The 13,349-nt window shown below is 46.2% G+C and overlaps 1 protein-coding gene and 12 non-coding genes across 14 annotated transcripts in view; 12 read left to right on the top strand and 1 right to left on the bottom strand.

Moving 5' to 3' along the window:
- The window catches only part of LOC132843539 (NACHT, LRR and PYD domains-containing protein 3-like), a 924,649-nt gene that overhangs the window by 465,161 nt on the left and 446,139 nt on the right, over positions 1-13,349 (bottom strand). The window lies entirely within an intron of this gene.
- On the top strand, positions 584-655 carry trnad-guc (transfer RNA aspartic acid (anticodon GUC)). The gene has a single exon. It is a non-coding gene; the product is annotated as a tRNA-Asp (tRNA).
- trnad-guc (transfer RNA aspartic acid (anticodon GUC)) lies at positions 1,430-1,501 on the top strand. The gene has a single exon. It is a non-coding gene; the product is annotated as a tRNA-Asp (tRNA).
- trnad-guc (transfer RNA aspartic acid (anticodon GUC)) lies at positions 2,687-2,758 on the top strand. Its single transcript has one exon. It is a non-coding gene; the product is annotated as a tRNA-Asp (tRNA).
- trnad-guc (transfer RNA aspartic acid (anticodon GUC)) lies at positions 3,533-3,604 on the top strand. The gene has a single exon. It is a non-coding gene; the product is annotated as a tRNA-Asp (tRNA).
- trnad-guc (transfer RNA aspartic acid (anticodon GUC)) lies at positions 4,379-4,450 on the top strand. The gene has a single exon. It is a non-coding gene; the product is annotated as a tRNA-Asp (tRNA).
- trnad-guc (transfer RNA aspartic acid (anticodon GUC)) lies at positions 5,428-5,499 on the top strand. Its single transcript has one exon. It is a non-coding gene; the product is annotated as a tRNA-Asp (tRNA).
- On the top strand, positions 6,477-6,548 carry trnad-guc (transfer RNA aspartic acid (anticodon GUC)). The gene has a single exon. It is a non-coding gene; the product is annotated as a tRNA-Asp (tRNA).
- On the top strand, positions 7,946-8,017 carry trnad-guc (transfer RNA aspartic acid (anticodon GUC)). Its single transcript has one exon. It is a non-coding gene; the product is annotated as a tRNA-Asp (tRNA).
- Positions 9,000-9,071, top strand: trnad-guc (transfer RNA aspartic acid (anticodon GUC)). The gene has a single exon. It is a non-coding gene; the product is annotated as a tRNA-Asp (tRNA).
- trnad-guc (transfer RNA aspartic acid (anticodon GUC)) lies at positions 10,049-10,120 on the top strand. Its single transcript has one exon. It is a non-coding gene; the product is annotated as a tRNA-Asp (tRNA).
- trnad-guc (transfer RNA aspartic acid (anticodon GUC)) lies at positions 11,513-11,584 on the top strand. The gene has a single exon. It is a non-coding gene; the product is annotated as a tRNA-Asp (tRNA).
- trnad-guc (transfer RNA aspartic acid (anticodon GUC)) lies at positions 12,567-12,638 on the top strand. Its single transcript has one exon. It is a non-coding gene; the product is annotated as a tRNA-Asp (tRNA).

Here is a 13,349-nt window from a genome sequence, read left to right on the forward strand (position 1 = left end):
TGACAAAAGCAGCACTGCCAAGCCCCAAGACTCAGAGAGCAAGAAGCCACAGAGTTTGATTCGATCCCTTAAACTGGCACCCTATTTTCGGCATTTATCTTGCACTTGATGGGGAGGTTGCTTTGTAGTTCCAACTGTAACAAAGCCAAGACTTCTCTGACAAAAGCAGCAAATTGATCCTACTGTAGTTGATATAATGGAACAGGTTTGACAAAAGCAGCACTGCCAAGCCCCAAGACTCAGAGAGCAAGAAGCCACAGAGTTTGATTCGATCCCTTAAACTGGCACCCTATTTTCGGCATTTATCTTGCACTTGATGGGGAGGTTGCTTTGTAGTTCCAACTGTAACAAAGCCAAGACTTCTCTGACAAAAGCAGCAAATTGATCCTACTGTAGTTGATATAATGGAACAGGTTTGACAGAAGCAGCACTGCCAAGCCCCAAGACTCAATCAGAGAGAAAGATGCTACACAGTTTGATTTGATCTCTGAACCTGGCACCCTATTTTCGGCATTTAACTTGCACTGGGGCAGGCGCAGTCTAGTCCCAGTTGCCGGCAGCCTTCCACTGTCAGGACAGGTGTTCCTCGTTAGTATAGTGGACAGTATCTCCGCCTGTCACGCGGAAGACCGGGGTTCGATTCCCCGACGGGGAGGCTGTTTTCTGCCCAGTTCCAACTCTAAGAAGGCCACGACGTCTCGGACAAAAGGGGCACTGCTCTCAACTTGCCTGCCAGTGTTTCGGGTCCTCGATGGGGAGGTTGCTTTATAGTTCCAACTGTAAGAAAGCCAAGACTTCTCTGATAAAAAGCAGCAAATTAATCCTAATTAGTATAACGGAAAAGGTTTGACAGAAGCAGCACTGCAATGCACCAAGACTCAATCAGAGAGCAAGAAGCCACAGAGTTTGATTTGATCCCTTAAACTGGCACCCTATTTTAGGCATTTAACTTGCACTCGATGGGGAGGTTGCTTTGTAGTTCCAACTGTAACAAAGCCAAGACTTCTCTGACAAAAGCAGCAAATTGATCCTAGTTAATAGAAGGGAACAGGTTTGACAAAAGCAGCACTGCCAAGCCCCAAGACTCAGAGAGCAAGAAGCCACAGAGTTTGATTCGATCCCTTAAACTGGCACCCTATTTTCGGCATTTATCTTGCACTTGATGGGGAGGTTGCTTTGTAGTTCCAACTGTAACAAAGCCAAGACTTCTCTGACAAAAGCAGCAAATTGATCCTACTGTAGTTGATATAAGGGAACAGGTTTGACAGAAGCAGCACTGCCAAGCCCCAAGACTCAATCAGAGAGAAAGATGCTACACAGTTTGATTTGATCTCTGAACCTGGCACCCTATTTTCGGCATTTAACTTGCACTGGGGCAGGCGCAGTCTAGTCCCAGTTGCCGGCAGCCTTCCACTGTCAGGACAGGTGTTCCTCGTTAGTATAGTGGACAGTATCTCCGCCTGTCACGCGGAAGACCGGGGTTCGATTCCCCGACGGGGAGGCTGTTTTCTGCCCAGTTCCAACTCTAAGAAGGCCACGACGTCTCGGACAAAAGGGGCACTGCTCTCAACTTGCCTGCCAGTGTTTCGGGTCCTCGATGGGGAGGTTGCTTTATAGTTCCAACTGTAAGAAAGCCAAGACTTCTCTGATAAAAAGCAGCAAATTAATCCTAATTAGTATAACGGAACAGGTTTGACAGAAGCAGCACTGCCATGCACCAAGACTCAATCAGAGAGCAAGAAGCCACAGAGTTTGATTTGATCCCTTAAACTGGCACCCTATTTTAGGCATTTAACTTGCACTCGATGGGGAGGTTGCTTTGTAGTTCCAACTGTAACAAAGCCAAGACTTCTCTGACAAAAGCAGCAAATTGATCCTAGTTAATAGAAGGGAACAGGTTTGACAAAAGCAGCACTGCCAAGCCCCAAGACTCAGAGAGCAAGAAGCCACAGAGTTTGATTCGATCCCTTAAACTGGCACCCTATTTTCGGCATTTATCTTGCACTTGATGGGGAGGTTGCTTTGTAGTTCCAACTGTAACAAAGCCAAGACTTCTCTGACAAAAGCAGCAAATTGATCCTAGTTAATATAAGGTAACAGGTTTGACAAAAGCAGCACTGCCAAGCCCCAAGACTCAGAGAGCAAGAAGCCACAGAGTTTGATTCGATCCCTTAAACTGGCACCCTATTTTCGGCATTTATCTTGCACTTGATGGGGAGGTTGCTTTGTAGTTCCAACTGTAACAAAGCCAAGACTTCTCTGACAAAAGCAGCAAATTGATCCTACTGTAGTTGATATAATGGAACAGGTTTGACAAAAGCAGCACTGCCAAGCCCCAAGACTCAGAGAGCAAGAAGCCACAGAGTTTGATTCGATCCCTTAAACTGGCACCCTATTTTCGGCATTTATCTTGCACTTGATGGGGAGGTTGCTTTGTAGTTCCAACTGTAACAAAGCCAAGACTTCTCTGACAAAAGCAGCAAATTGATCCTACTGTAGTTGATATAATGGAACAGGTTTGACAGAAGCAGCACTGCCAAGCCCCAAGACTCAATCAGAGAGAAAGATGCTACACAGTTTGATTTGATCTCTGAACCTGGCACCCTATTTTCGGCATTTAACTTGCACTGGGGCAGGCGCAGTCTAGTCCCAGTTGCCGGCAGCCTTCCACTGTCAGGACAGGTGTTCCTCGTTAGTATAGTGGACAGTATCTCCGCCTGTCACGCGGAAGACCGGGGTTCGATTCCCCGACGGGGAGGCTGTTTTCTGCCCAGTTCCAACTCTAAGAAGGCCACGACGTCTCGGACAAAAGGGGCACTGCTCTCAACTTGCCTGCCAGTGTTTCGGGTCCTCGATGGGGAGGTTGCTTTATAGTTCCAACTGTAAGAAAGCCAAGACTTCTCTGATAAAAAGCAGCAAATTAATCCTAATTAGTATAACGGAAAAGGTTTGACAGAAGCAGCACTGCAATGCACCAAGACTCAATCAGAGAGCAAGAAGCAACAGAGTTTGATTTGATCCCTTAAACTGGCACCCTATTTTAGGCATTTAACTTGCACTCGATGGGGAGGTTGCTTTGTAGTTCCAACTGTAACAAAGCCAAGACTTCTCTGACAAAAGCAGCAAATTGATCCTAGTTAATAGAAGGGAACAGGTTTGACAAAAGCAGCACTGCCAAGCCCCAAGACTCAGAGAGCAAGAAGCCACAGAGTTTGATTCGATCCCTTAAACTGGCACCCTATTTTCGGCATTTATCTTGCACTTGATGGGGAGGTTGCTTTGTAGTTCCAACTGTAACAAAGCCAAGACTTCTCTGACAAAAGCAGCAAATTGATCCTACTGTAGTTGATATAATGGAACAGGTTTGACAGAAGCAGCACTGCCAAGCCCCAAGACTCAATCAGAGAGAAAGATGCTACACAGTTTGATTTGATCTCTGAACCTGGCACCCTATTTTCGGCATTTAACTTGCACTGGGGTAGGCGCAGTCTAGTCCCAGTTGCCGGCAGCCTTCCACTGTCAGGACAGGTGTTCCTCGTTAGTATAGTGGACAGTATCTCCGCCTGTCACGCGGAAGACCGGGGTTCGATTCCCCGACGGGGAGGCTGTTTTCTGCCCAGTTCCAACTCTAAGAAGGCCACGACGTCTCGGACAAAAGGGGCACTGCTCTCAACTTGCCTGCCAGTGTTTCGGGTCCTCGATGGGGAGGTTGCTTTATAGTTCCAACTGTAAGAAAGCCAAGACTTCTCTGATAAAAAGCAGCAAATTAATCCTAATTAGTATAACGGAAAAGGTTTGACAGAAGCAGCACTGCAATGCACCAAGACTCAATCAGAGAGCAAGAAGCCACAGAGTTTGATTTGATCCCTTAAACTGGCACCCTATTTTAGGCATTTAACTTGCACTCGATGGGGAGGTTGCTTTGTAGTTCCAACTGTAACAAAGCCAAGACTTCTCTGACAAAAGCAGCAAATTGATCCTAGTTAATAGAAGGGAACAGGTTTGACAAAAGCAGCACTGCCAAGCCCCAAGACTCAGAGAGCAAGAAGCCACAGAGTTTGATTCGATCCCTTAAACTGGCACCCTATTTTCGGCATTTATCTTGCACTTGATGGGGAGGTTGCTTTGTAGTTCCAACTGTAACAAAGCCAAGACTTCTCTGACAAAAGCAGCAAATTGATCCTACTGTAGTTGATATAATGGAACAGGTTTGACAGAAGCAGCACTGCCAAGCCCCAAGACTCAATCAGAGAGAAAGATGCTACACAGTTTGATTTGATCTCTGAACCTGGCACCCTATTTTCGGCATTTAACTTGCACTGGGGCAGGCGCAGTCTAGTCCCAGTTGCCGGCAGCCTTCCACTGTCAGGACAGGTGTTCCTCGTTAGTATAGTGGACAGTATCTCCGCCTGTCACGCGGAAGACCGGGGTTCGATTCCCCGACGGGGAGGCTGTTTTCTGCCCAGTTCCAACTCTAAGAAGGCCACGACGTCTCGGACAAAAGGGGCACTGCTCTCAACTTGCCTGCCAGTGTTTCGGGTCCTCGATGGGGAGGTTGCTTTATAGTTCCAACTGTAAGAAAGCCAAGACTTCTCTGATAAAAAGCAGCAAATTAATCCTAATTAGTATAACGGAAAAGGTTTGACAGAAGCAGCACTGCAATGCACCAAGACTCAATCAGAGAGCAAGAAGCAACAGAGTTTGATTTGATCCCTTAAACTGGCACCCTATTTTAGGCATTTAACTTGCACTCGATGGGGAGGTTGCTTTGTAGTTCCAACTGTAACAAAGCCAAGACTTCTCTGACAAAAGCAGCAAATTGATCCTAGTTAATAGAAGGGAACAGGTTTGACAAAAGCAGCACTGCCAAGCCCCAAGACTCAGAGAGCAAGAAGCCACAGAGTTTGATTCGATCCCATAAACTGGCACCTTATATTCGGCATTTATCTTGCACTTGATGGGGAGGTTGCTTTGTAGTTCCAACTGTAACAAAGCCAAGACTTCTCTGACAAAAGCAGCAAATTGATCCTACTGTAGTTGATATAATGGAACAGGTTTGACAAAAGCAGCACTGCCAAGCCCCAAGACTCAGAGAGCAAGAAGCCACAGAGTTTGATTCGATCCCTTAAACTGGCACCCTATTTTCGGCATTTATCTTGCACTTGATGGGGAGGTTGCTTTGTAGTTCCAACTGTAACAAAGCCAAGACTTCTCTGACAAAAGCAGCAAATTGATCCTAGTTAATATAAGGGAACAGGTTTGACAGAAGCAGCACTGCCAAGCCCCAAGACTCAATCAGAGAGAAAGATGCTACACAGTTTGATTTGATCTCTGAACCTGGCACCCTATTTTCGGCATTTAACTTGCACTGGGGCAGGCGCAGTCTAGTCCCAGTTGCCGGCAGCCTTCCACTGTCAGGACAGGTGTTCCTCGTTAGTATAGTGGACAGTATCTCCGCCTGTCACGCGGAAGACCGGGGTTCGATTCCCCGACGGGGAGGCTGTTTTCTGCCCAGTTCCAACTCTAAGAAGGCCACGACGTCTCGGACAAAAGGGGCACTGCTCTCAACTTGCCTGCCAGTGTTTCGGGTCCTCGATGGGGAGGTTGCTTTATAGTTCCAACTGTAAGAAAGCCAAGACTTCTCTGATAAAAAGCAGCAAATTAATCCTAATTAGTATAACGGAACAGGTTTGACAGAAGCAGCACTGCAATGCACCAAGACTCAATCAGAGAGCAAGAAGCAACAGAGTTTGATTTGATCCCTTAAACTGGCACCCTATTTTAGGCATTTAACTTGCACTCGATGGGGAGGTTGCTTTGTAGTTCCAACTGTAACAAAGCCAAGACTTCTCTGACAAAAGCAGCAAATTGATCCTAGTTAATAGAAGGGAACAGGTTTGACAAAAGCAGCACTGCCAAGCCCCAAGACTCAGAGAGCAAGAAGCCACAGAGTTTGATTCGATCCCATAAACTGGCACCTTATATTCGGCATTTATCTTGCACTTGATGGGGAGGTTGCTTTGTAGTTCCAACTGTAACAAAGCCAAGACTTCTCTGACAAAAGCAGCAAATTGATCCTACTGTAGTTGATATAATGGAACAGGTTTGACAAAAGCAGCACTGCCAAGCCCCAAGACTCAGAGAGCAAGAAGCCACAGAGTTTGATTCGATCCCTTAAACTGGCACCCTATTTTCGGCATTTATCTTGCACTTGATGGGGAGGTTGCTTTGTAGTTCCAACTGTAACAAAGCCAAGACTTCTCTGACAAAAGCAGCAAATTGATCCTAGTTAATATAAGGGAACAGGTTTGACAGAAGCAGCACTGCCAAGCCCCAAGACTCAATCAGAGAGAAAGATGCTACACAGTTTGATTTGATCTCTGAACCTGGCACCCTATTTTCGGCATTTAACTTGCACTGGGGCAGGCGCAGTCTAGTCCCAGTTGCCGGCAGCCTTCCACTGTCAGGACAGGTGTTCCTCGTTAGTATAGTGGACAGTATCTCCGCCTGTCACGCGGAAGACCGGGGTTCGATTCCCCGACGGGGAGGCTGTTTTCTGCCCAGTTCCAACTCTAAGAAGGCCACGACGTCTCGGACAAAAGGGGCACTGCTCTCAACTTGCCTGCCAGTGTTTCGGGTCCTCGATGGGGAGGTTGCTTTATAGTTCCAACTGTAAGAAAGCCAAGACTTCTCTGATAAAAAGCAGCAAATTAATCCTAATTAGTATAACGGAAAAGGTTTGACAGAAGCAGCACTGCAATGCACCAAGACTCAATCAGAGAGCAAGAAGCCACAGAGTTTGATTTGATCCCTTAAACTGGCACCCTATTTTAGGCATTTAACTTGCACTCGATGGGGAGGTTGCTTTGTAGTTCCAACTGTAACAAAGCCAAGACTTCTCTGACAAAAGCAGCAAATTGATCCTAGTTAATAGAAGGGAACAGGTTTGACAAAAGCAGCACTGCCAAGCCCCAAGACTCAGAGAGCAAGAAGCCACAGAGTTTGATTCGATCCCTTAAACTGGCACCCTATTTTCGGCATTTATCTTGCACTTGATGGGGAGGTTGCTTTGTAGTTCCAACTGTAACAAAGCCAAGACTTCTCTGACAAAAGCAGCAAATTGATCCTACTGTAGTTGATATAATGGAACAGGTTTGACAGAAGCAGCACTGCCATGCACCAAGACTCAATCAGAGAGCAAGAAGCCACAGAGTTTGATTTGATCCCTTAAACTGGCACCCTATTTTAGGCATTTAACTTGCACTCGATGGGGAGGTTGCTTTGTAGTTCCAACTGTAACAAAGCCAAGACTTCTCTGACAAAAGCAGCAAATTGATCCTAGTTAATAGAAGGGAACAGGTTTGACAAAAGCAGCACTGCCAAGCCCCAAGACTCAGAGAGCAAGAAGCCACAGAGTTTGATTCGATCCCATAAACTGGCACCTTATATTCGGCATTTATCTTGCACTTGATGGGGAGGTTGCTTTGTAGTTCCAACTGTAACAAAGCCAAGACTTCTCTGACAAAAGCAGCAAATTGATCCTACTGTAGTTGATATAATGGAACAGGTTTGACAAAAGCAGCACTGCCAAGCCCCAAGACTCAGAGAGCAAGAAGCCACAGAGTTTGATTCGATCCCTTAAACTGGCACCCTATTTTCGGCATTTATCTTGCACTTGATGGGGAGGTTGCTTTGTAGTTCCAACTGTAACAAAGCCAAGACTTCTCTGACAAAAGCAGCAAATTGATCCTACTGTAGTTGATATAATGGAACAGGTTTGACAGAAGCAGCACTGCCAAGCCCCAAGACTCAATCAGAGAGAAAGATGCTACACAGTTTGATTTGATCTCTGAACCTGGCACCCTATTTTCGGCATTTAACTTGCACTGGGGCAGGCGCAGTCTAGTCCCAGTTGCCGGCAGCCTTCCACTGTCAGGACAGGTGTTCCTCGTTAGTATAGTGGACAGTATCTCCGCCTGTCACGCGGAAGACCGGGGTTCGATTCCCCGACGGGGAGGCTGTTTTCTGCCCAGTTCCAACTCTAAGAAGGCCACGACGTCTCGGACAAAAGGGGCACTGCTCTCAACTTGCCTGCCAGTGTTTCGGGTCCTCGATGGGGAGGTTGCTTTATAGTTCCAACTGTAAGAAAGCCAAGACTTCTCTGATAAAAAGCAGCAAATTAATCCTAATTAGTATAACGGAAAAGGTTTGACAGAAGCAGCACTGCAATGCACCAAGACTCAATCAGAGAGCAAGAAGCAACAGAGTTTGATTTGATCCCTTAAACTGGCACCCTATTTTAGGCATTTAACTTGCACTCGATGGGGAGGTTGCTTTGTAGTTCCAACTGTAACAAAGCCAAGACTTCTCTGACAAAAGCAGCAAATTGATCCTAGTTAATAGAAGGGAACAGGTTTGACAAAAGCAGCACTGCCAAGCCCCAAGACTCAGAGAGCAAGAAGCCACAGAGTTTGATTCGATCCCATAAACTGGCACCTTATATTCGGCATTTATCTTGCACTTGATGGGGAGGTTGCTTTGTAGTTCCAACTGTAACAAAGCCAAGACTTCTCTGACAAAAGCAGCAAATTGATCCTACTGTAGTTGATATAATGGAACAGGTTTGACAAAAGCAGCACTGCCAAGCCCCAAGACTCAGAGAGCAAGAAGCCACAGAGTTTGATTCGATCCCTTAAACTGGCACCCTATTTTCGGCATTTATCTTGCACTTGATGGGGAGGTTGCTTTGTAGTTCCAACTGTAACAAAGCCAAGACTTCTCTGACAAAAGCAGCAAATTGATCCTACTGTAGTTGATATAATGGAACAGGTTTGACAGAAGCAGCACTGCCAAGCCCCAAGACTCAATCAGAGAGAAAGATGCTACACAGTTTGATTTGATCTCTGAACCTGGCACCCTATTTTCGGCATTTAACTTGCACTGGGGTAGGCGCAGTCTAGTCCCAGTTGCCGGCAGCCTTCCACTGTCAGGACAGGTGTTCCTCGTTAGTATAGTGGACAGTATCTCCGCCTGTCACGCGGAAGACCGGGGTTCGATTCCCCGACGGGGAGGCTGTTTTCTGCCCAGTTCCAACTCTAAGAAGGCCACGACGTCTCGGACAAAAGGGGCACTGCTCTCAACTTGCCTGCCAGTGTTTCGGGTCCTCGATGGGGAGGTTGCTTTATAGTTCCAACTGTAAGAAAGCCAAGACTTCTCTGATAAAAAGCAGCAAATTAATCCTAATTAGTATAACGGAAAAGGTTTGACAGAAGCAGCACTGCAATGCACCAAGACTCAATCAGAGAGCAAGAAGCAACAGAGTTTGATTTGATCCCTTAAACTGGCACCCTATTTTAGGCATTTAACTTGCACTCGATGGGGAGGTTGCTTTGTAGTTCCAACTGTAACAAAGCCAAGACTTCTCTGACAAAAGCAGCAAATTGATCCTAGTTAATAGAAGGGAACAGGTTTGACAAAAGCAGCACTGCCAAGCCCCAAGACTCAGAGAGCAAGAAGCCACAGAGTTTGATTCGATCCCATAAACTGGCACCTTATATTCGGCATTTATCTTGCACTTGATGGGGAGGTTGCTTTGTAGTTCCAACTGTAACAAAGCCAAGACTTCTCTGACAAAAGCAGCAAATTGATCCTACTGTAGTTGATATAATGGAACAGGTTTGACAAAAGCAGCACTGCCAAGCCCCAAGACTCAGAGAGCAAGAAGCCACAGAGTTTGATTCGATCCCTTAAACTGGCACCCTATTTTCGGCATTTATCTTGCACTTGATGGGGAGGTTGCTTTGTAGTTCCAACTGTAACAAAGCCAAGACTTCTCTGACAAAAGCAGCAAATTGATCCTAGTTAATATAAGGGAACAGGTTTGACAGAAGCAGCACTGCCAAGCCCCAAGACTCAATCAGAGAGAAAGATGCTACACAGTTTGATTTGATCTCTGAACCTGGCACCCTATTTTCGGCATTTAACTTGCACTGGGGTAGGCGCAGTCTAGTCCCAGTTGCCGGCAGCCTTCCACTGTCAGGACAGGTGTTCCTCGTTAGTATAGTGGACAGTATCTCCGCCTGTCACGCGGAAGACCGGGGTTCGATTCCCCGACGGGGAGGCTGTTTTCTGCCCAGTTCCAACTCTAAGAAGGCCACGACGTCTCGGACAAAAGGGGCACTGCTCTCAACTTGCCTGCCAGTGTTTCGGGTCCTCGATGGGGAGGTTGCTTTATAGTTCCAACTGTAAGAAAGCCAAGACTTCTCTGATAAAAAGCAGCAAATTAATCCTAATTAGTATAACGGAAAAGGTTTGACAGAAGCAGCACTGCAATGCACCAAGACTCAATCAGAGAGCAAGAAGCAACAGAGTTTGATTTGATCCCTTAAACTGGCACCCTATTTTAGGCATTTAACTTGCACTCGATGGGGAGGTTGCTTTGTAGTTCCAACTGTAACAAAGCCAAGACTTCTCTGACAAAAGCAGCAAATTGATCCTAGTTAATAGAAGGGAACAGGTTTGACAAAAGCAGCACTGCCAAGCCCCAAGACTCAGAGAGCAAGAAGCCACAGAGTTTGATTCGATCCCTTAAACTGGCACCCTATTTTCGGCATTTATCTTGCACTTGATGGGGAGGTTGCTTTGTAGTTCCAACTGTAACAAAGCCAAGACTTCTCTGACAAAAGCAGCAAATTGATCCTACTGTAGTTGATATAATGGAACAGGTTTGACAGAAGCAGCACTGCCATGCACCAAGACTCAATCAGAGAGCAAGAAGCCACAGAGTTTGATTTGATCCCTTAAACTGGCACCCTATTTTAGGCATTTAACTTGCACTCGATGGGGAGGTTGCTTTGTAGTTCCAACTGTAACAAAGCCAAGACTTCTCTGACAAAAGCAGCAAATTGATCCTAGTTAATAGAAGGGAACAGGTTTGACAAAAGCAGCACTGCCAAGCCCCAAGACTCAGAGAGCAAGAAGCCACAGAGTTTGATTCGATCCCTTAAACTGGCACCCTATTTTCGGCATTTATCTTGCACTTGATGGGGAGGTTGCTTTGTAGTTCCAACTGTAACAAAGCCAAGACTTCTCTGACAAAAGCAGCAAATTGATCCTAGTTAATAGAATGGAACAGGTTTGACAAAAGCAGCACTGCCAAGCCCCAAGACTCAGAGAGCAAGAAGCCACAGAGTTTGATTCGATCCCTTAAACTGGCACCCTATTTTCGGCATTTATCTTGCACTTGATGGGGAGGTTGCTTTGTAGTTCCAACTGTAACAAAGCCAAGACTTCTCTGACAAAAGCAGCAAATTGATCCTACTGTAGTTGATATAATGGAACAGGTTTGACAGAAGCAGCACTGCCAAGCCCCAAGACTCAATCAGAGAGAAAGATGCTACACAGTTTGATTTGATCTCTGAACCTGGCACCCTATTTTCGGCATTTAACTTGCACTGGGGCAGGCGCAGTCTAGTCCCAGTTGCCGGCAGCCTTCCACTGTCAGGACAGGTGTTCCTCGTTAGTATAGTGGACAGTATCTCCGCCTGTCACGCGGAAGACCGGGGTTCGATTCCCCGACGGGGAGGCTGTTTTCTGCCCAGTTCCAACTCTAAGAAGGCCACGACGTCTCGGACAAAAGGGGCACTGCTCTCAACTTGCCTGCCAGTGTTTCGGGTCCTCGATGGGGAGGTTGCTTTATAGTTCCAACTGTAAGAAAGCCAAGACTTCTCTGATAAAAAGCAGCAAATTAATCCTAATTAGTATAACGGAAAAGGTTTGACAGAAGCAGCACTGCAATGCACCAAGACTCAATCAGAGAGCAAGAAGCAACAGAGTTTGATTTGATCCCTTAAACTGGCACCCTATTTTAGGCATTTAACTTGCACTCGATGGGGAGGTTGCTTTGTAGTTCCAACTGTAACAAAGCCAAGACTTCTCTGACAAAAGCAGCAAATTGATCCTAGTTAATAGAAGGGAACAGGTTTGACAAAAGCAGCACTGCCAAGCCCCAAGACTCAGAGAGCAAGAAGCCACAGAGTTTGATTCGATCCCATAAACTGGCACCTTATATTCGGCATTTATCTTGCACTTGATGGGGAGGTTGCTTTGTAGTTCCAACTGTAACAAAGCCAAGACTTCTCTGACAAAAGCAGCAAATTGATCCTACTGTAGTTGATATAATGGAACAGGTTTGACAAAAGCAGCACTGCCAAGCCCCAAGACTCAGAGAGCAAGAAGCCACAGAGTTTGATTCGATCCCTTAAACTGGCACCCTATTTTCGGCATTTATCTTGCACTTGATGGGGAGGTTGCTTTGTAGTTCCAACTGTAACAAAGCCAAGACTTCTCTGACAAAAGCAGCAAATTGATCCTACTGTAGTTGATATAATGGAACAGGTTTGACAGAAGCAGCACTGCCAAGCCCCAAGACTCAATCAGAGAGAAAGATGCTACACAGTTTGATTTGATCTCTGAACCTGGCACCCTATTTTCGGCATTTAACTTGCACTGGGGCAGGCGCAGTCTAGTCCCAGTTGCCGGCAGCCTTCCACTGTCAGGACAGGTGTTCCTCGTTAGTATAGTGGACAGTATCTCCGCCTGTCACGCGGAAGACCGGGGTTCGATTCCCCGACGGGGAGGCTGTTTTCTGCCCAGTTCCAACTCTAAGAAGGCCACGACGTCTCGGACAAAAGGGGCACTGCTCTCAACTTGCCTGCCAGTGTTTCGGGTCCTCGATGGGGAGGTTGCTTTATAGTTCCAACTGTAAGAAAGCCAAGACTTCTCTGATAAAAAGCAGCAAATTAATCCTAATTAGTATAACGGAAAAGGTTTGACAGAAGCAGCACTGCAATGCACCAAGACTCAATCAGAGAGCAAGAAGCAACAGAGTTTGATTTGATCCCTTAAACTGGCACCCTATTTTAGGCATTTAACTTGCACTCGATGGGGAGGTTGCTTTGTAGTTCCAACTGTAACAAAGCCAAGACTTCTCTGACAAAAGCAGCAAATTGATCCTAGTTAATAGAAGGGAACAGGTTTGACAAAAGCAGCACTGCCAAGCCCCAAGACTCAGAGAGCAAGAAGCCACAGAGTTTGATTCGATCCCATAAACTGGCACCTTATATTCGGCATTTATCTTGCACTTGATGGGGAGGTTGCTTTGTAGTTCCAACTGTAACAAAGCCAAGACTTCTCTGACAAAAGCAGCAAATTGATCCTACTGTAGTTGATATAATGGAACAGGTTTGACAAAAGCAGCACTGCCAAGCCCCAAGACTCAGAGAGCAAGAAGCCACAGAGTTTGATTCGATCCCTTAAACTGGCACCCTATTTTCGGCATTTATCTTGCA

Source organism: Tachysurus vachellii, chromosome 3 (genome assembly GCF_030014155.1).
Source record: "Tachysurus vachellii isolate PV-2020 chromosome 3, HZAU_Pvac_v1, whole genome shotgun sequence".
Lineage (NCBI taxonomy): Eukaryota > Metazoa > Chordata > Actinopteri > Siluriformes > Bagridae > Tachysurus > Tachysurus vachellii.